The following is a 20,864-nucleotide window of genomic DNA, read 5'->3' on the forward strand; positions in this document are numbered from 1 at the left end:
CCTAATCCGAACTAGCTGTACTCCTCGTGGAATGAGGAGTACAGCTAGTTCGGATTAGGAAGCCTAATCCGAACTAGCTACTCTGTGCCACGTGTAGCCGCGCTGCACGGGGTTCGAACTAGCTGGCATTTAAAAATGGCGCCGGCTGGCTTCATGTAAATGAAGCCCGGGATATTCAAATCCCGGGCTTCATTTGCAATTGCGGATTACTACATTACCCCCGCTAGTTCGATCTAGCGGGGTAGTGTAGACATACCCTTAGTTTGGTGAGTTCTTTTTGAAGCTCTTCACAGTCTGCTTTGGTCTTAATTATCTTGAGCAGTTTGGAATCATCTGCACATTTTGCCACTTCATTCTTTACCCCTTTCTCCAGATCATTTATAAATAGGTTGAATAGGATTGGTCCCAGAACAGACCCTTGGGATGCACCACTAGTTACCTCTCTGTAGAGAGTAATAGGAATTAATTGGGGCTGTTTGGGTATCTTATCTGATAGACCAGGTATATAAAAAGAAGAAAGACTAGAACTAATGTGAGGGTAAGTAGCCACCCAGAATGAAGCCAGGCTGAAAACCAAAGGAATTATCTATAACTCTCTTGATTTGATTGCCTTTCTTTATGGACTGAGCCTACAAGGCTAAGTGGACCCCATTTTTATTGTAGGATCTGTTAGACTCTAATGTCTGGACCCCCAAGCACAAAATAAAAATGATAAGAAAAAGAAAACAAAAAACTGAGCATTAGTTTTATGTGTCATATACAGGCAATCCCTGAGTTACGCGGATCCGACTTATGTCGGATCCGCAGTTAGAAACAGGGTTTGCTGCCTGTCTCCCTGGTCTGCTGAGACGGGGAGCAAAGCCTCTGAGGACGCCAGCAACAGGACAGCTGCGGCGCCTCTGGCCTGTCCGCTGCCTGTGTGCTCCCCGGCTTTGCTCCCCGTCTCCCTGGTCTGCTGATCTCTAGGGGGGAAAGCCGCGGAGACCCCCCGGCGGCGGGACCGTGGTGCGTATCGGTCCGCCGCCCGCGTCTCCCTGGTCTGCTGGGGGGGGGGGGGACGCAGCTAGTACACCCCCCTCTCCCCCAGCAGACCAGGCTTTTCTCCGGACACCTGTGGTAGAGCAGCTGGGGCGCTGCCGGTTGGTCCCGCAGCGCCGCTCTGGGCGCTACTGGACCAACCCAGCAGCACCCCAGCTGCTCTGCCCCAGGCGTCCTGATTCAGCCGCTGCTGGTCAGTTTCAGCAGTGGCTGAATCAGGACGCCTGGGGCAGAGCAGATGGGGTGCTGCTGGGTTGGTCCAGTAGCGCTGCTCCTCGGCGCTACTGGAGCACCCCAGCAGCACCCCAGCTGCTCTGCCCCAGGGGTCCCCAAGTCAGCCGCTGCTGAAACTGACCAGCGCTGACTACAGGAAGCCCGAGGCAGAGTTGCTCAGCCCCGGGCTTCCTGGAATCAGCCACTGATCAGTTTCAGCAGCAGCTGACTTGGGGACGCCTGGGGTTCTTAAGTTGAATCTGTATGTAAGTCGGAACTGGCGTCCCGATTCAGCCTGTTGAAACTGATCAGAGGCTGATTCCAGGAAGCCCAGGGCAGAGCAACTCTGCCTCGGGCTTCCTGTAGTCAGCCGCTGGTCAGTTTCAGCAGCGGCAGAATCTGGACGCCAGTTCTGACTTACGTACAGATTCAACTTAAGAACAAACCTACAGTCCCTATCTTTTACGTAACCCAGGGACTGCCTGTAGTGTATTTTTCCACAAGATAATAAATTATTCACATACATGCTCGAATTAGCTTGCAAAGACTGCTATATTACTTCCATAAAACAGACTATATATAACATGCAATATTCATCTGAAAATGCATCAACTGTGCTGATGATTATGAAACCCATAAGTTTGGTTCTTTAATTATAGGAATATTTGTAAAATATGGTGACCTGTAAAATATTTTGAAACTAGTAATGCCAGCTTCCCCAAGACTGATATAATATCAATGACCCAATGAAACAGATGGATGAAAATGAGATGCTTTTCAGTGCATGTTCTTGTTTTTAAGACAAATCCCACAATGATCTACCTACAGGCATGAATAAAAACAGAAAGAAATTACTGCTAAAATAAGTAATAATGATACCTAGTGTTGATAGATCAAGATCCAATTCAGAGTGCAGAAGACTCCATAAGAGCACAGCTTGTAGATCACTAACTGGTATTATGAAAAAAGAAATTGCAAAACACTGAAAGAACTAAACACATACATGCAATACAAGCAAATAAGGCAATAATGATCAAATAAAAACACTCTGGTTTTGAGCTTCCACCTCCATTTAGATAGGCATGTATATCCTAAGACACCAACAGATTTCCAGAAGCAGACTTTAGCAAATTCAGGGAGTTGGTAGGTAGGATCTCATGGTAAGCAAGTCTAAAAGGAAAAACAATTTGAGAGAGTTGGCAGTTTTTAAAAAAGATGTTAGGGCCACAATATCTTTCCGTTGCGTAGGAAAGATAGGAAGTATGGCAATAGGAGCTCTGACTTAACCAGGAGATCTTCAATGATCTGAAATTCAAAGAGAGTCCTACAAAAAGTGGAATGTAGGTGGCTCTGGAAAAAGAGGAGGCTGGCACTGGGTGGTCTGGTGGTGGGGGACTCTAAGGGGCAGGGGGCTGGCACTGAGGTGTTTGAGATGGGGGGCTGGCACCGGGGGGCTGTGAGAGTGGGAGGCTGGCCCTGGGGTAGTGGAGGGGTGGGAGGGCCATAGGGGTTAGGGCTGGCACTATGGGTTCTGGGTGCTGGGCTTTTGGCAGACTGGTAATGTTTAATTTTTCATATTTGCATATTCACTGTTTACATAATGAATATGCAAATATTCAAATATAATGTTGCCAGTCCGCCCAAAGTTTGTGAATGGGTTTGCCAATCTCTGGTATCAAAACGGTTGGGAACCACTGGACTAGATCAATGTTTCTCAACCTTTTTTTTTTAATAAAAGTACCCCTTTTTCAAAAAAAATATTATCAGTACCCTCAGTACCTACAGTTTTTAGACACCAATTTTTTTTCTACCATTGCAGCACATTAGTTTAAACAACTTAATCGTAGCCAGGCAAGCAATACATTTTTTGGGTGTAAAAAGTACAAAAATAATAAAGCGCTCTAAAATTTGAAAAAAAAATCCGTTTTCTCCAAATTTCAGTTGTGTTGATGTACCCCCCAGACATCTCTTAAGTAGCCCTATGGGTACTTGTACTACCTGTTGAGAAACACTGGACTAGATGACCTCTTGAGTCTCTTCCAGTCTTACAATTCTGTGATTCTGTGATATTTGACATAGCTTATTGAAATGAAGCCCAGAAGCTGGGAGGTCACACAGGTGGTTCCTTAACACTTTTGGTAAAGGATAAAGGCTTTGGTATCTGCATTGCTGAAAGGTTCATGGCTTTGAAAACACTGCAGTGTTGATGCTTAATACTGCAGATGTGTTTTTGGAGGGGTTTATTAATGTTATTTTTGTCAGTAAATGATATTCACTGAGTGAGATAGATCATTTCAAGGAGCAATGTCTAAAACAAATCTTGTTAGTCTTCTTATGAATACAGCCACAAAACATGAACAATTAAAACAGAAGAATCCAGAACATTATACTACATTATAAGTTGTAGAGACAGATAAGTCAAGATTTTTTATTACTAAGTATCTTACACTCTTAAGGTATGTCTATACTAGCTTGTTAATTTGAGCTAGGTAGGCAAATGAGGCAACCGGAGTTGCAAATGAAGCCTGGCATTTAAATATCCCAGCTTTATTTGCATGTTCTCATCCGGTCGCCAATTTAAAATTTCACTAGCCCGAACTCACTGCCGGGCAGCTACATTTGCTAGATTGTATTTGCTTCTTTTTGCTACTCAGTTAACCTTTTTTTACATTTCAGATTACAACTCAGCTATCTTCTAAACTAGCATCACTTAGCCTGGAACTAGATATTTTATTTTTTTATTTTATATTTTATTTTATTAAAGGTTTTACAAAACCTAAAGGTTTTAAGGAAATTATTATTTAAAAATACAATTTTTAGTTTGGATGTAAACTTGGTTGCAGTGTTTTCATCTTAAACATTATAGTCTAATGCTAATTCTTAAGACCCAGGAACTAAAACTAACCAAACAAAATTGAGGGTAACAATGCTATTTTCCATGTCAAGTTGAACTAAATGCAAAAAGCAAGAAAAGGTAAGGAAAAGAAACGGGCCCAAATGAAAAGCCTGGATCTGAATAAGAATACATTTAAAATATATTTTCCTGTCTTGTAAACTACCAAATTGTTCCAGATGTCTGCAGCAGATAAAGTGTTAGGATTTAAACTGCAATTCTGTAAAGTCATAGTTATAAGTGATCAAGATCTTCTAATGGAGCCAAAGTACATATAAAGATCAGGACCTTAGTAACACTGGAACCTACCAGCATTGTAAATATTTTAAGCTTGTTAGTAAAGCATTAGCAGGCAGATGTCAATCATTAGCAGTGCTGTTTTAAGTGTCACATGCAGCCTTCTGGACCTGCAGGGTTTTCACAGACAGCAAATATTTGTTTTGTGTTGAAAGTTACTAACAGAAGGGTAATTCCCCTTTCTGCTTGGTTAGAGACCACTTTAGACTCTGGTTAATCTTAGAGAAAGATACCAGTGTTAGGGAATGACAACAGTATGTGAGGATCACCAGATGAAAAGCCTATAAAAGTTCTTTGGGGTAGTGGAGTTTAATCCTCATCCTTTACCAGCATTTAACGAGCAGCTGATGGTGTGGAAAACATCTTATTTAGAAAAAGCACTGCTTATGTTATAATGTACCATCTGTTTGTATTTCATTTTCCTTATGTTACTCAGAACAAATCCTTGATCATGACATTCCAATTACTGGTCTATTTTAAACCTTCCCTTTCTTATTAGGCTCCTTCAAAATATCTTTATTTCTTATCTTTCTTTTCTCACAAGATACTCGTCATCAGTGTAGGTTTTCCTCTGGCCACAACACAGAAGTGACTCTCCTCTACGTAGTTAGCTTCTTTCTTTCTACTTTCATATGCCTTGAATTCAGTGCAGCTTTCTGTATGGTAAACTACTCTGCCTTTTAATGATAGGTACCACTTTTAGTCAGTCTTTTGACAATTTCAGTGTTTTCTTTCCATTCCACTTCCTTATTTATCCTAACTGAGGCCATGTCTACTCTACAAGATAAGGCTGATTTTTTGCATCAATTTTGTAACGTCAGAGGTGCATGTGCCCACTCTGTTCAAGAATTCAACATAGTTTGAAGTAGCACTTCCCCAATATGGTGGCCAATTCAGTGGTGAGATTCTGGACTCTTTGATTTCTAGTCTATAATATCCAAGGCTCCGGTGGTGTTGTCATGCAAGCAGAAACTAGGGCTATGTATAGACTACAAAGAGAAGTCTGAAAAAGATACTCAAATTGTGAACCACAATTTGCATATCTTTTTTTGCTTTTCTGTTAAAAGAGGCTTTTCAGAAATTTGGTGCATGTACAAGGCACCAAATTTCAGAAAAACCTCCTTTTTTTGAGCCATCTCTTCACCCTTGTTTTACAAGGAAGTACAGGGATGGCAAAAGAACGCATCCGCTTTTCCAAAATTTATTCCGGAAAAGCATTGCAGTCTAGACATAGCCCAACTGATCTTCCCAACTAGTGGATTCCAGATAAAACTTTTCTGCTTGGCACAATCCTTAGATGAACTAATTAAGAATCCTTATGCAAGTTTGATGCTGTTATTTTAAAAGCTATTTGCAAAATTTCTTATTTGCCTATGTATTGCCACAAGATTTTGGCTGGTCCAGCCACATGTGGATTCAGTCGTTAGATCTTATAAATCCAGTAGAGGTCAATGTTGCTCCAAAATATCCTTTTAAAATAGATTCTGATTTAAAACTGTGATATGCAATTTCAGGAATCACAAAAAGAGCTGTAACCCTTCTGCCAGGTGGAACCAGCAGCAGCATATCTAGAGGTTCCTTTCCAATGATCCAACACAGAATTGACTTGAACCCCAACCCGGAAACCTGGGGAAATCACACACCACTCTTGGGCATCTCTAAGGGCATGTCCACACTACAGGGAAGCCTCAAAATTAGTCCAAGACAGACTCCCTTAATAGGGATGTGCTACCTCAACTTAGAGCCACAGGAAGCACTGGGGAGTAATTACTTTGAATGACACTGGGGAGTAGTTCTTTTGAAATAGCAGCAGTGGAGCATCTACACTAACACTATTTTGAAATAACTCTTGAAATAAGCATTATTCCCCGTGGAAAGCAGGAGTTATTATTTCAAAATAACGAGTCCCTTATTTCAAAATAATGGGCTTGGTAGTGTGCATGTTCTATTTCACAGTTCCTGCATCAAGCACTAACATTTCTTATGACCCAACAATAGCTAAATTCATTACAATAAACGAAACACCATTCAATCGGCACAGTCTAACAGATCTAAGTAATCAAGAACAAAATTTATTTACATGGACACATACAGGATCTCTCCTCCCTTCCAGTTAGCTATCAAGGAAGCAATTGTTCAGACCCTGCTTATACAGGCACAAAAACTTTAGTAAAAGCAAGAAGCAATTGAATAGCATCTGATTTCCTGACTATAACACTGGGAAAGCCCAAAGGATTGTAATTAAAATATTTGTGAATTTACAGTGTTGAGGAGCTGCATTTCAAGGCCAGTCGCCCTAGTAGAAACATTAAGGGCATTTTATAGATTACAGCAGTGGTCTCCAACCTTTTTACACCCAAGATCACTTTTTAAATCTCAGAACAGGTAAAGATCTACTGCCCTGCCCCTTCCGTGAAGCCCCCCCACTCCTTGAAGCCCCGCCCTCTCTATTCTCCTCCTGTCCATCACTTGCTGTCCCCAGCCTTTACTTACACACTCTGATAAACAGTTTATTTTTAAATTATGCGATGTATACAATTAAAATCACGTGTTTATAATTATGAAATAAATGGTCTGTTTTTTATTCATGCTATTTAAAACTAAAATGAAACATTTATAATTATACGTTTTGTGGGGACAGAGTTCTGAGGCTGGGGGCAGGGGAGAGGGAACAGGGTGCTGGGAGGACAGAGGACAGGGTTCTGCAGCAGGGGACAGAGTGCCAGTGGGGACAAAGTTCAGAGAGTGGGGACGGGAATGGGGACAGAGTTCTGTGGCTCGGGACAGAGGAGTGGGGAGTGCAGACAGGGGACGGGCTGTGCCGCGGGAGGGGGGGTTTGGCCCCAGTGCAGGCGCCCGCGGGGGTTGGCCATGCTGCGGAAGGGAGGGGTGTTGGCTGGGCCGTGCCGTGCCGTGGGAGGGGGGTTTGGCCCCGGGGCAGGCGCCCGTGGGGGTTGGCTGCGCTGCGGGAGGGGAGCTGGCCAGGCTGGGTCACGCTGTGCTGCGGGAGGGGAGGGGGTTGGCTTGGCTTGGCTTGGCTTGGCCTGGCCGTGGGAGGGGGGTTTGGCCCCGGGGCAGGCACCCACGGGGGTTGGCCGTGCTGTGGGAGGGGGTTGGCCGCGCTGCACCACGGGAGAGGGGGTCTGGCCCCAGGGCAGGAATTTGCGGGGTTTCCCTGCGCCGCGGAGGGTGGGGGAGTCAGGCCCGGAGGAGGCATGTGCTGGCTTCCCTCTGGGGGGAGGGGGTGGAGAGAATCCTGGAAGGATGCAGATGCAGGGGACTCTCTGCTGCCGCTGGCGCCAACCACCTTCCCTCCCACAGCGCGGCCAAACCCCGAGGGAAACCCCTGCGCTTGACTCACCCCTCCGGCACCGACAGCGCAGGGAAGCCACTGCACTCCTCCAGGGCCGATGCCCCCTCCCCCAGCATGCAACAGAGCTGTGGGAAGGGAGCAGCCCACGTACTTCCGGAACCCTTGGAAGTGACGCGGACTTCATACAGGCCTTCCCTCCACCCTGTGGGAAGCCGGCACTACACTAGAGGTAGGTAGTGGGGCTTCTCGGGGATGGGGTGAAAATAGGGGGTGAGAGTGCCCGAACACCTCTCAATTGACTGGTCGAGGCCTCACGATCGACCAGTCGATCGCGATTGACAGGTTGGTGACCACGGGATTACAGTTATCAGAAGGCCTCCTTGAGCCTCTCAGGATGAGCAGCTGTATCTATATTGCTTCAGCCAGACCGTGCAGCTGTTGTCTTCTGTGTCAGAAAATGGAATGGGGAGAAGCAAAAAGCAGGCCAGAAAAAACATTCGGACATGCACGTGGTGGTCATTGAAAGAAGTTATCTGTCAGGCAAATTCTTTGTTTAAGAGGATTGGCTCAGGGCTTCTCTATGGTGGGAGGGAGCTAGGCATGCCAGATCTACTCTGCAGATTTCTTTGAACAACCTTCTTGAGTGGATATATATGATCTAGGGATGTTAAGTAGCGATTAATTTGCTAGTCGAGTAGTTGATGGAATTTCCACCAACTACTCAACTAGTCGATAAGCACTTCCACGTTCCACCTTTGAAATGTACAAGATTCCCCAGCTGATCCCAGGCTCCATGTGGCGCTGCTGCTTTGAAATGCCGCAAGGAGCCTGAAACCGGGCTCCCTGCAGCATTTAAAGTGGCAGCACTGCACGGAATAGCTGACCCTGGCCTCCGTGCGGCGCTGCTGCTTTTAAGTATCTCCCTCCTCCCCCTCCCATCCTGTTTTTGTTAGTTGAATCAATGTACTAACATTTTAGCCCAGGGATGGGGAACCTCAGACCCAGGGACTGGATGTGGTGCCCATCTTACTTAGATCCAGTCTCCGAGGTTTGGAGAACCCCTCCTCCCCCCAGTATTGGGGAGCCCACAATGGTGCTCCAGTCCCCCTAGGGCTGGAGCACACAAAATCTACTAGCTTCGACCCTCCAAGGATCTGATGTGCAAGAGGAATGTGGAGAGTGTCTTTCTCCTTCTTAGTTGGGGGTCGTAACGGGCTCCATCTGCTTGTGAGCATCCCTCTGTGGCAAAGGGATGCTATGTAAGGTCTTTGCCTGGTCACCTGGTACTTTCCTTGCCCCCGGGTCACTTCCACTGGATGCTGCTTTGTCTGGTTATCTTCAAGGTTCTGAGGCTAGGATCTGACTAGCCTTGCCAACAGTGCTATCGGTTCTTGTATTAGGCTTGAGGCCAGCCTTTGGCCACTGGACCTGGGCCTTACCCAGGTCTAAGTTCAGCTCACAGTCAGAGCTGTCTGTAGTATTGCTGGTCTCCCCACTTGCTGCCTCTATCTGTATAGACCTGCCTGGGTTGAGCTCCTGTGAGGAACTGCCAGGTTCTACCCCAGCAGCTTCTTTTATACTGGTCTGCTGGGTCCTGATTGGCTGCCGCAGAGACAGCCACTCTGTCCTGCTTGTAAGACCTCTTTTCTGCTCTTCTTGCTGAGATGGGGTGTGACTAGGATTCTGGCCTCCTGTAGGGGGTGTTGGGGCTTAGTCCACCCCATCACAGGGGGCCATGTCACTGAGGCTACGTCTGCATTGCCCAGTCTTGCACAAGAACATATGCAAATGAGGCGCAGCAATGAATATCGCTGTGCCTCATTTGCATACTTAACAAGTCACCATTTTGCACAAGGAGCTTTTGCAGTCTACACTGCTCCTTCTTGCGCAAAAACCCCCTCTTGCGCAAGAGCCGTTCTGCTGCTTATTTTCAGGCAGAACGGCTCTTACGCAAAAGCCCCTGGTGCAAAAATGGCAGATCATTAAGTATGCAAATGAGGCACGGAGATATTCATCGCCGCAGCTCATTTACATATGTTCGTGCGCAAGACTAGGCAATGTAGACATAGCCTCTGAGGGTTCTGAGGGTTTTTTGCTTCTCGCTTTTGTGCAGCTTCTATGCCTAAAATGGCTGCATCATCTGTAACAGAAGCTAGCATGGCAGGTATCCAGGGCCATCCTTAGGCATATGCAGCTGCGTAGGACACCACTAAATTTGGGGCACTACTTGCTCCAAATTTAGTGGTGCCCTATGCTGCATATGCTTAGGGCCACCATTAGCTGAAGGAACACCTGCTCTGCCTCCCAGCAACTTTGTCCCAAGTCTCCAAGCCCCAACTCCACCTTCTATCTCTGTTGGACCCAATCCTCCAGCCCCTGGTCTCCCCACCCCAATTCTCTGCCCTCACATTCCACCTACCAGTCCACAGTTTTAGCAGGTTGCTGTGCTCCTCCTTCTCCCTGCTCTGTGTCCCAGCCTGCAGCTCCCTCCAGCTGGCTGTGCCACTCAGTCTGCCTGCTCCCCCATCACCCTCTCTGCCCCCCCACCCGACACAGCTCCTGCCCCCACAGCCCTGCCCCATGGAGTGGTTGCCTCTCCTCACAGGGGATACAGGGTGAGGTGCTTTGGGTGTGTAGGGCACGAAAAATCACAAGTATAGCCCTGCAGATAACAGGTTGTCTTTTAATCTAGCTGCCATTGGGATCCCGAGTCCCCAAAGAGAACCCAGCTCTTAGGGGAAAGCACTTCATTGGCCTTTTCATCATCCAGTGATTCTTGCTGGTTGTTCTTGGGATATGGGGGGTGGAGTGGGCAGCAGCATTTACAACCTTTCTGAGCTGGGTGGTTGTAATTGTGCAAAATCCTCTCCAGTTCCTCACAAATTGAACCAGTTACATGTCTACTGCTGGATTTTTTTTCCATTCCCAATTTAAATGTAGGTTCTCCTTAGTTTCTTGCTCCACCACTGGTCAGCATCACAGCCATGACTCCTCATGGACCTCTGCTTTGCAGTTTCCACAAACAGATCTTTATTCCTATGCCTTCCACATTAACTTTCTGCATTGATGCTTCACCTCATATGGTGATGAGATCCAAGGTCTCAACACAGTTTCAAGTGAAACATGTTGCAGGGCTTCTGGACTAGTATTTAATCAATGATAAAACACTCAAATCCAGGAAATTGATAAAATCTGGCCCTGCGCTAGCTTCTAAACAGGGAAGGGGACATCATAGCAAGGAAGGGCACAAAGGCAAACAGATAAGTCCAGTTTATATCCCCACATAAATTAGCCCTCAAGTTGCAGATAATTCCCTCCAAAGAATTGGTCAATCACAATATTATTGTTCCTACAACTCTGTACAATTAATCAGGGAATGGGGAACTACATATTGATCTCTCTGAAAATATGAAAAAAGCTCAGTTGGCAACAGTTTGCAGCAGATTCAGAGAACCAGCAACCTGAGGAGTGGCTAGCTTTTCTCTAAAATACACTGGGACACTGAAGTATTTCATAGCTACTATCTCATATCCCCAGTGTTCTCAGAACTCAGAAATTGAAGTGATCAAGGTAGATGCTTATTGCTTCACACAGAAATTGACATTGCTTATCAGAATTCTGACAGATTTGTAACTGCTTTCATAGTGGATCAGACACCCATCTAAAAAAGCTTTGATGGCATGGCTGATGAGAAGTGAACTCTGAAACACTATGGATGGCCATCTGCTATCACCAAAGCATATTATGTTAGTGTGGCAGTACTGCTCTAGCAAGGTTGGGAGAAATTCATTGAATTAACATGAAGTTCTATGAACACAATTAACATGGCCTGTTAAAAGATTATAGGTGCACAAATGAAGACCTGCACATTCTTTCAGTGGTTGGGTAACAAATTATTCCCTTTAGACACCTTTAGTCTTCATCTGTTTGTCTTTTCCAGGGTGCAGTTGATGGGTTGAGTGATCTCCCTGTGCCTTTCCTTCTGTTAAGTCAGGAACAGAATGCATAACTGCAAACTAGCAGGTTGGCTTCTGTTAATTGTTAGTGTGGCTGCCATGCAACTTTTGAGGTGTCACATTCAATTTTATGACTTAATTTGATACATTTCCTGTAATTTTTAGCACAGCAGAATGTGTCAGCACTAGTTCTGGCTTTGTAATTTAACAGGATATTAATTAATCTTCTTTTGGCTCTAATCCCATTGCTACCAATGAGACAATGTGGCAGCACTGGATATAGTTCAAGCTTTAAAATTTAGCAGAATTAACAATTATAGGATAAGATGATATTTTATTTATTTTGTTTACAGGAAGGGAAAATTGTTCTATTACAGCTGAATGGATTAAATCAGATATCAGAAAAGCACAGACATAGCAGAGGATTTATCTTACCGATGGAAATCAAGGTTCCATCAGCTGAAGAGCTAGCATTATCATGAGCCAAAAAGCAATTGCTTTTTTAAGGAGAAATTTGCCTGCCTGCTATCTAGTGCTTGCCAGGCATTAAGAAGAGTTCTGAGCTCTGAAATTGGAGACAATTCTATTAGGTCTTTTTTGTTGAGATGTCACTTAAGTGAATTAGATACTGCTAATCAAAGTTCATCACCTGCAGGTGAAAGGGATACTATGGATTAAAAACAACATAACTTCTGTAAACATTTCCTTGCATAGATTGCTAATAATAATTTTATTATTTAATTTTAAAAGCAATTTACATTTCACTGTTTATTATGTTTACTTATATTTTGTATTTCTTTCAGCTTGGACAATTAAGTCAGTTTCACTTTTATTTTCAGGCTTTCAGTGTTGTGATGTTTAGGAAGTGTATTTTTAAAAATAAACATTTTAGTTGGAACTAAAAACAAAATTCTGTTTTTAGTATTTGCATGTGATTGATTTCACAAAATCTAGCATTTGTGGCACTTGATTTATGCTTTTCTCTTGAGTTCTGAACAGAAAGAGTTTGGTGCCTTTCTGAAATTAGATCCCCTTTCCTAAAAGCCAACCTGGTTGTTGCATAAATGGCTTTTTATAGTGGAATGGATATAAAGTGTAATACTGTATTGTGAATTGAATTTCAAATGGATCTCTGTTATTGAGATGCTAAGAATGAAAGCTGGGCATAAAATTTCTGCCAACAGATCAAGCTGTCTATCTGATTCACTAGACAAGAAGGAGACAGAAGCAGTCCTGTTCTAGATTATAAAACCTAGATGCAGAAATCCAAGAATTCTATCTTTAATGGACAGAGGCAAAATAGAAGCCGTTCTTTGCAATCATGTTTGAAAGGAAAGTTTATGCTGCCAGTTATAAAAGATGAAGTGAAGAGGGAAAATCAAATAAATATGAAGATGTATATTTAAATAATTATTCATATTAGTGAGCCAAACCTTTTATTCTTGGGTTCCAAGTGGAATTTGAATTGGCAAGGAAGAGCTATACTCATACGGACAGACAGATCATATTACTGTGACTCTGAAAGCATTTATGTCTGCATGAGCACATTAAAGGAAAATCCTTGCTGCAGTAGCTCATAGGACTGCTGCCACCAGCTTTATTTTGATAGGTCAGTAATATAAGCTCACTTGTATTTGCAGGAAATGTAAAAATGTCACTGAGTACAATCTGTTCTAACACTCCTGAATGGCAACATTATTATTATTTCTAAGTCACAAATGTACCAAGTATTTCATAAGAAACACATACAAATAAATCAGAGTGATATGCTATACAGCAAGAATGATAGCTAGCACTTCTAAGTATAAGAAAAGTTATAATGGCAAATTATTTTCTCATCGGCAAGGAATATATTATAAGAAATAATCTTACATTAGCCTCTGTAGAGGGGAGTTGAACTAGATCAGGACTTGTCTTATCATGGACCACATTTAATAGCAATGTTATCTTTTGGACCACCTTTCTTCCCATTAATAAAACAATATTTTTGTGGCAACATTCTTTTACCTGGAATAGGAATCCTGGGTAAATCATGTATTTTAACTTATTTAAAGCAGTTTAGCTGCGTGAAATACAGAACCAGCTGTCTGTAGACTATAAGCAAGTGCCCTACGTGTAAACCTGAAATCACAATTTGGGAACATCTGTCCTGTCCACCTGTAACGCTCTGACCATATGAGAATTGAAATTCCCGGTCCTAGGAAGGCCAGTGCCTATTTCAGCCACGCCCAGGTGAAGGCAGGAGAGTTGCGCCGCTGTGACTAGCCTAGATCTGGTCCCTGGGACCACATGCGAACTTACAGCTGTTTCTCACATCGTCCCCCGCCCTCTTTCCCCGCTCTCCAGTCGCTAGCGCTTGCGAGCAGTCGCTGTCTCTGGTGCTGGGTGTTTGTAGGTGCCTGGGGCCCCTAGCCTGGCTGGGGCTTTGGGGCGCTCCCCCAATACCGACCCCCCGCAGAGGGGGCCGCCTGGCTGCGGCAGAGGAGTCCAAGGCAGGTGTCGCTCCGCCAGGCGCTGGAGCTCCCGCCCTGCCCAGGGACTCCAGGAGAGCGCAGGCAGCTGCTGGGCTCGCACCTGCTGTTTCCCTCTTGGGCCGAGCCGGAGCCCGGAGCTGGGGCGGGGGTGACGTTCTGCGCCTTTGTCTCCAGCCCTCCCCCCCTCTCCGCGAGCGGTTCCGCCACCTGGGCCCCTATTGGCTGAGGGGCGGCAACGTGACCAGAGAGGCGGGTGGAGCCTGAGGTGCCGGTTGGAGCCGGTCCCCCGCGGGGCGAGCGCGGGGCCGAGGCGGCCTGGCCAGGTAAGAGGGGGCGGCGGGGGGCAAACGCCTGGTTGACCCGATGTGCGGCCAGCGCCCGCCAGGAGCAGCCGGCCGCCCGGTGCCGCTTGCCCATCGCAGGTGCGCTCCGGGACCAGCCCCTGACCCCCGCCCCCCCTCGCGTGGGCGGGGCGTACAAGTTGCTGCCAGAGGCTCTGGCCGGCCCCAGTGACATTGCTGGGGGCAGGGATCCGGCTGCCGCGGGCCCCGGGGGCGGGTCTCCGTCGGCGAGCGAAGAGCCGCTGGGCGTGCGCGTCTCGCGCAGCTGCCGTTAGCCGCGGGCAGGCCGGTTGTTGTGGCGGTTGCTTGCGGGCGATGGGGCCCGTCCCGCCCGGGGCTTTCCTCGGCTGACCCTGCAGCCCGCAGGTTTCCCCGGGGCTTTGCGTCTCTCCCCGCAATGCTGAGGAGCAGAGCGCCGCTGACAAAGGGGCCATCCCTGCCGCCAAGGTGCCTTCTGCCGCCGAGCACCTGCTCTGCTCCGGGGGGGGGGGGGGGGCAGGAGCTGTGGGGACCGGCCTAGAGATGTGGGGGCAGGAGCAGGGCAGAGAAGCAGCAGAGGCCCGGTCACACGCAGGCTCCCGCTATGCTCAGGGAGCCGCAGTAAAACCGGCTCCTGGGGAAGCTCTGCAAGCCGGCTCCCCGCGCGCACCGGCTCCCACGGAGCTGCCTCTGCGAGAGACCGCCAGGCGGGGGAGGAGCCAGTATGCCCTTCTGGACTGCCCCGCCTCGCTGCTGGTATGGGCGAAGGGGCAGGCGGGAGCCGGTTCGGGTGTGTAACTGTGGTGGACACTCCACATAGAACCTTGTCACCTCTGATACGGTTACTTACTTAAACGCCTGCGACTCTTGTGCATTTTAAAGGAAGAGAGACAGCGAGAACCCAGGCCAGCGGGGACGAAGGAAGGAGCCTCTTCCTATGAAATGTACAAGAACTGCAGGCTCTGCATGAGTGGGACTGTTTCAGTCCCGCTTGCGCCGCTTCCCCTCTGCCCCCCCCCCCCCTCGCCTCCCGTGGAGACGGTGCTGGGAGGGGGGGACGACTGGCTTTTAAGCCGGCTCCTCCCCTCCTCCCCCGCACCAGTTCATGCTCCCCACCCCCTTGCTGCCTCTCTCTAGCAGAGGCAGCAAGGGGAGGGGGAGAGAAGTGACTAGTCAAGTTCCTACTAGTCGCTTACATCCTTAATCCAGTTTTCTGGACAGAAATTGGGAACTTGTTTTAAAATAAAATTAAAAAGTCAGTTCCAGTACAATGATAAAACTGTCAAAATTGACTGTCCTGTAGGTTAACCCACGTTTAAAATGGTGTGTCATTTAAACTGTTTGGTTATGGAAACTGTTTCTGAAATAGGCGCAACAATTTAAATTTCTAAATGACCGTATAGTAGGATTGGACAATAATTTTTGCAAGGGGGCCACTTCACGAATTGTGGTAGTGGCCATTGGGCTGGTTCCACCCCCAGAAAGATGGGGCCTCAAGCAGAAGGGGCGGGGCTTCAGATGGAAGAGGCAGTTCCCTCTAGGTGTCACATACCCCTGGCAGGGCCAGGAGACTGAGAATGCTCCTCTGCCCCCAGGCCAATCGAGACCTAGGGGAAGGAGAGTACTTGAAGTCATTCACTGTACAAAATAGCTGGTGGCTCCCTCTAAGCTCCCTGTGCACCTGGCAGGAGGACAGAGCCACCAGCTGCTTTGAACAGAGAATGATTTTGTGTACTTCTCTGCCCCCATGACCCAATTGGCCTGGAGGTGGGAGAGCAGCAGGTTCGTATCCAGCCTGTTGATCGTATCTTGCCCATCTCTGCTGTAGTAGCTTGGGGTACTGAGTCCTTTACACTCTCACATGTGATTGTACATATCCTGATGTGCCTTGGCTTTCCTTCTCTGCCCTTTCTTACTGGACTGGTAAGGTAAGGATCCTGCTATCTTGTGGTAGGATTATTGCACATTTTAACATCCTGCTTGATTTGCATACCATCAAAACAAAACACAGCTGGTATATCTAATTTTAAGTATAATAGCTTTGTGTGTTTCTTTAAACTTTTCAGAAAAAGATAAGAGGGAGGAATAAATAAGAGTAAAGTGCAAATTCACCATCCTTGAGTGTTTAAGTATAAGCCTCTGGATACAGGTTGAAAGGTGATCATGATTATTATGTGCATGGGAGGGTGGGCTCTTGTGCATATACATTTCTTCCTCATATATGGTCTTGCCCAAGTGGTTATATGAGTTATGGGTGCAACTTTGTTGTCAGATACTAGTTGCTGTTGGAGGCAATGTCCCTTCTAATGTTTTCCCCGTCTATGGGCAGAATAAATTTTGTTAGGTGCACTGTGGCATGTGCAGACATGCTTCAGCAGTAGAAATATATCAGCCAGCTGTTGGTACTCTGCTGTTCAGAGCTAGGAAGCACATGAAACTCCTGGGTGGCCACCCAAGTACTCATCTTACAGGGAACACTGGCTGGAGGCATAGTGCTAATTTAGATAGTGGTTCTGGCATGTGTTTTGTGGCAAATCTTAACTGTTGATGTGTACAGTATGGCTTACAAAGCAGTTTGGATGGCATCCCATTCTACATAGGTATTAAATTCTTGGTACCACCCTAATTTACGTCGGTATGTATAATAGCCTAATTATACTGTATCTACTTTTTGTTAATTTTGCTTTTAACAAAGTTTTTCAAAGATGCTTGTGACAACTTGGTTTTTGTACAGATGAGCAAAAAAGCATGTATACCCTGACATCATTTAAGTTCTCTCCATTCCAAACTCTCTTTTTCATTGGTAAAGAGAACTCAGTAACATTAAGAAATAGGAATAGTACCAACAGATCATTCTTCTGCACAGTCAAACAAAGAGGAGTTGATCTAAGTTTTCTGTCACATTCCCTTTCTTCCAGAAAGTTAAAATGCTCATGAGGAGGAAGACAGTTAAATTTTTCCTGTTTCATTTCCTGCATAGTTGTGCTCTGGAGTTGATTAAACTTGCTGAGTAATTTCTGGGTAATGTTCAGCAACACTAAGTAATTATCCCTCAAAATCGGAAATGGGACACTGCAAGATAGATTCTGTAGTGTAGAGTGAGATGTTCAATTACGATTATCTGTCTGATTGTGTAGTCCAGGGCTACTCATCTTTGGAAGCCCCGGGGGCCACAATGATACTCACAGCACATACCAAGGGCTGCAACATAAGTGTGGTTGCAGATATATGCGAATAGCTTCTTTCACACTGATGGTCATGAATACAAAGAGTCATGAATACAAAGAATAAGCCATATGCTGTGGCACCAGATTCAAATGCATCCAGTGTGACCCTGTCAGCACCTCTCAGGCTACGCCCACAAGGCTAAGCATCCAGCACTTTCCACAAAGCCATGGAGCTCCCGGCACCACCTACCTGAGTGCTAGAAATGCCAACACCCTGTACCCTTCTTTTCCAGTCAGCTCATCCATTTGTGTCTTTCAGTGCTCACCCCACCTGGGAGACACCTCTCCATTGTGGAGCATGTTCCCAGTGGAGGCCATGTTCAAAGGATCCCACCTGCAGGCCACGCGTTGAGCCCTGCGTAAACACAAACTGCACCGCAGGCCACAAACGAACAGGCCACAGGCCGCATGTGGCCAACTGACCACGTGTTGAGTAGTCCTGGTGTAGCCGATACAATTTGTATTGACTGCATGATTAGTCAATAAGGACCGCTCCCATAGCCGGCTTGAGCCGGGGCAGAGCAGTCCCAGTTCGTGCTGGCTCTGGGAGCCACCCGTGCTGTGGCTCTGCATTTCAAATATAGTAAGAGCTGCCAGGCTCTTTTAAAATGCAGAGTTGCAGTGTCCTGAACCAGCATGAGCCAGGACTGCTTGGTCCCGGCTCACAGTGAGTCCAGCAGCCCCTGTTTGTGGCAGCCAGGCCTGACTGCAGGTAGGGGCTGCTGCAGAAGCAGCCCCTGCACGCTGCCAGCCCAGGCTGCTGCGAACAGGGGCTGGTTGGTGGCAGCAGCCTCTTTCCATGGGAGGGCCAAGCTCCCTCCTGGGACCCCCACAAAAAGGGGCTGCTGCTGGAGCAGCCTCCCCTATCCCTGCCTAGTCCCTATCACTGATAGAGGCAACGGGGGAAGGAGGAGGCAGCACCTTGGAGACTTGTGTTGGAGGAAACCGGCTTTTAAGCCAGCTCCCCCAAGCACCATCTCCTGTCTCCCTCCTCCCACTTGCTGCCTCTCCATACAAGGCGGTGAGGGGGACGAGTAGTCGAGTACTCCACTCAACTACTCAATAAGCTTGCGCTTATTGAGTGGTCAACTACTCTCTAACCCTGCCCTAGGCAAAATATGGCCTGTAGGCCGGATCCGGTCCACCAAGCCACCAGATCCAGCCCATGGACACAGTGGGGAGCCCCAGGCAGTCTCCCCTACTTGCTCGATAGCTCTGAACACTGCTCAGAAAACCGGCTGCAGGACCATTTCTCTTTTAAAAACTGTGAGCTCTGGGGGGAAGGCTTCAGGCATACCTCCTGCCCCCAGCACAATCCCATTGGCTGGCTTCTGGCCAGAAACTTGCAAATGGGAGCTGCCTATGGGTATGTTTAGACTACATGTCTCTGCCGGCAGAGGCACGTAAATTAGACTACCCGACATAGTCAATGATGCGGCGATTTAAATATCCCCCACTTCATTAAAATTAAAATAAAAATGGCCGCTGTTCTGTGCTGGCTCAGCTGATCGTCAGCACAATGCGGCAGTCAAGACGCGGATCGGTCGGCAAGGAAAGCTTTTGTTGACCGCTTCTGTAAAACTCATTTCATAAGACATAAGGGATCGGTCGGCAAAGGCTTTCCTCATTGACTGATTCGCGTCTTGACTGAGGCATTGTGCCGACGATCAGAGAGAGGCAGCAAGTGGGCGGGGAGCAGGAGCCGGTGCTTCAGGGAGCCAGCTTAAAAGCCAGTTCTCCCCACCCCCAGGACCATCTCCACTAGGGGCAGGGGACAGCAGAGAAACGGCAGAAGTGGGGATTGAAACAGTCCTGCTCACGCTGGTCCCACTGCTGCTCTCCCTTTGGAATGTACAAGAGCTGCCTGCGACTCTTGTACATTTCAAAGGAAGAGGCACAGAGGGGAACCTGCACCAGCAGGGACTGCTTTGCTCCCTACTGACATGGGTTCTCACAGCCTCTCTCCCTTTTAAATGAACAGAAGCTGCCACAGCTCTTATACATTTCAAAGGAAACCCGCTGCCTCTCTCCGTTTGAAATATACAAGAGCCGGGGGCAGCTCCTGTATATTTCAGAAGGAGAGAGGTAGAGGGAACCACTTTGTCTCTCCATTTGAAATATGCAAGATCTGCGGGCAGCTCTTGTACATTTCAAAGGGAGATGCACAGTGGGATAGCAAGCGCCCCCTTTATCAACTAATTCAGTAGTTAATGGAAAATAATCAGAAGTTAATTGAAATGTAACATCCCTACTCCGAGGAGATGCCCTATCAACTAGTTGAATAGTTGATGCAAAAAGCATTGACTATTTTATTAGTCAATTACCTGCAGTTTAACATCCCTAATATGTAGACCAATTAATATTAATTTTAAGATATGTGATAGGCGATGTTTAAGTTGTAGAGCAATTTCTTTGTTTTGTCCCACTAAATTTCCACACTTCTGAATGTCTAGAGAGAACAGATCTGGAAATCATGGCAAGTTTAGGTTTGGACATCAAAATTTGTCATGGGCGGAGTTTTGATAACGCCACAAATATGGCAGGAAATATTCAGGTCTAGAAGCAAGACTGAACAGTGCAAATCCATCTGCTTTATTCATACCATGTTCCAGCCATTTATTAAGTTTAATCTGAAGTGGTGCAACCACATCTTGTGAGGAAGCTACACATTTTTTTTAGTTTGTTCAATACACACTTTTTTTCAGTTTCCACACATTGGTGGAGTATGTCACAATCATGCTTGGAGCAGGCAAATGGAAAATATTTGACAGGCAAAAGAATTTGTGACACCAAGTCATCTGTTTGTGCAGATTCTGTTTTGACTTTGAAAATGAGCTATGATGTTATAAAGAGAACCTTATTAGATATAGTAACATTAAATTCTGAAAAATCGTGTGTGAAAATTAAAGCAAAATCCTTAGCAGAAAAGTTGGAAAAGTATGATAGTGCTATTTTTACTATTTACTTCAAAAAATTAATGTTGTCAGCAAATCACTGCAAAAGTTGACACAAATGTACTGAATATTGCACACTTCTTAGCTTCAGTTACAAGTTTTGTCATGGAAGTTCAAAATGACTATAAATCTATGGAAGCAGAGGCACTAACATTAACAGAAAATATAGGTTACTCTGA

At 46.4% G+C, this 20,864-nt stretch overlaps 1 protein-coding gene across 25 annotated transcripts in view; it reads left to right on the forward strand.

Moving 5' to 3' along the window:
* Positions 1-20,864, forward strand: part of LOC102448694 (leucine rich repeat containing 8 VRAC subunit B) — a 57,306-nt gene that overhangs the window by 6,249 nt on the left and 30,193 nt on the right. For 4 of the 25 annotated variants that reach the window (XM_025178591.2, XM_075936431.1, XM_025178592.2 and 1 more), the window contains exon 1: positions 14,687-14,972. The exons of 5 other annotated variants lie outside the window; for them this stretch is intronic. The gene's annotated coding sequence lies outside the window, so the exon portion shown is untranslated. Of the gene's footprint in view, positions 1-12,596; positions 14,508-14,686; positions 14,973-16,570; positions 16,662-20,864 lie in introns of those variants that run through there. 16 more of the 25 variants (XM_075936419.1, XM_075936428.1, XM_075936423.1 and 13 more) reach the window with 8 other exon arrangements.

This window comes from Pelodiscus sinensis, chromosome 9 (genome assembly GCF_049634645.1).
Source record: "Pelodiscus sinensis isolate JC-2024 chromosome 9, ASM4963464v1, whole genome shotgun sequence".
Lineage (NCBI taxonomy): Eukaryota > Metazoa > Chordata > Testudines > Trionychidae > Pelodiscus > Pelodiscus sinensis.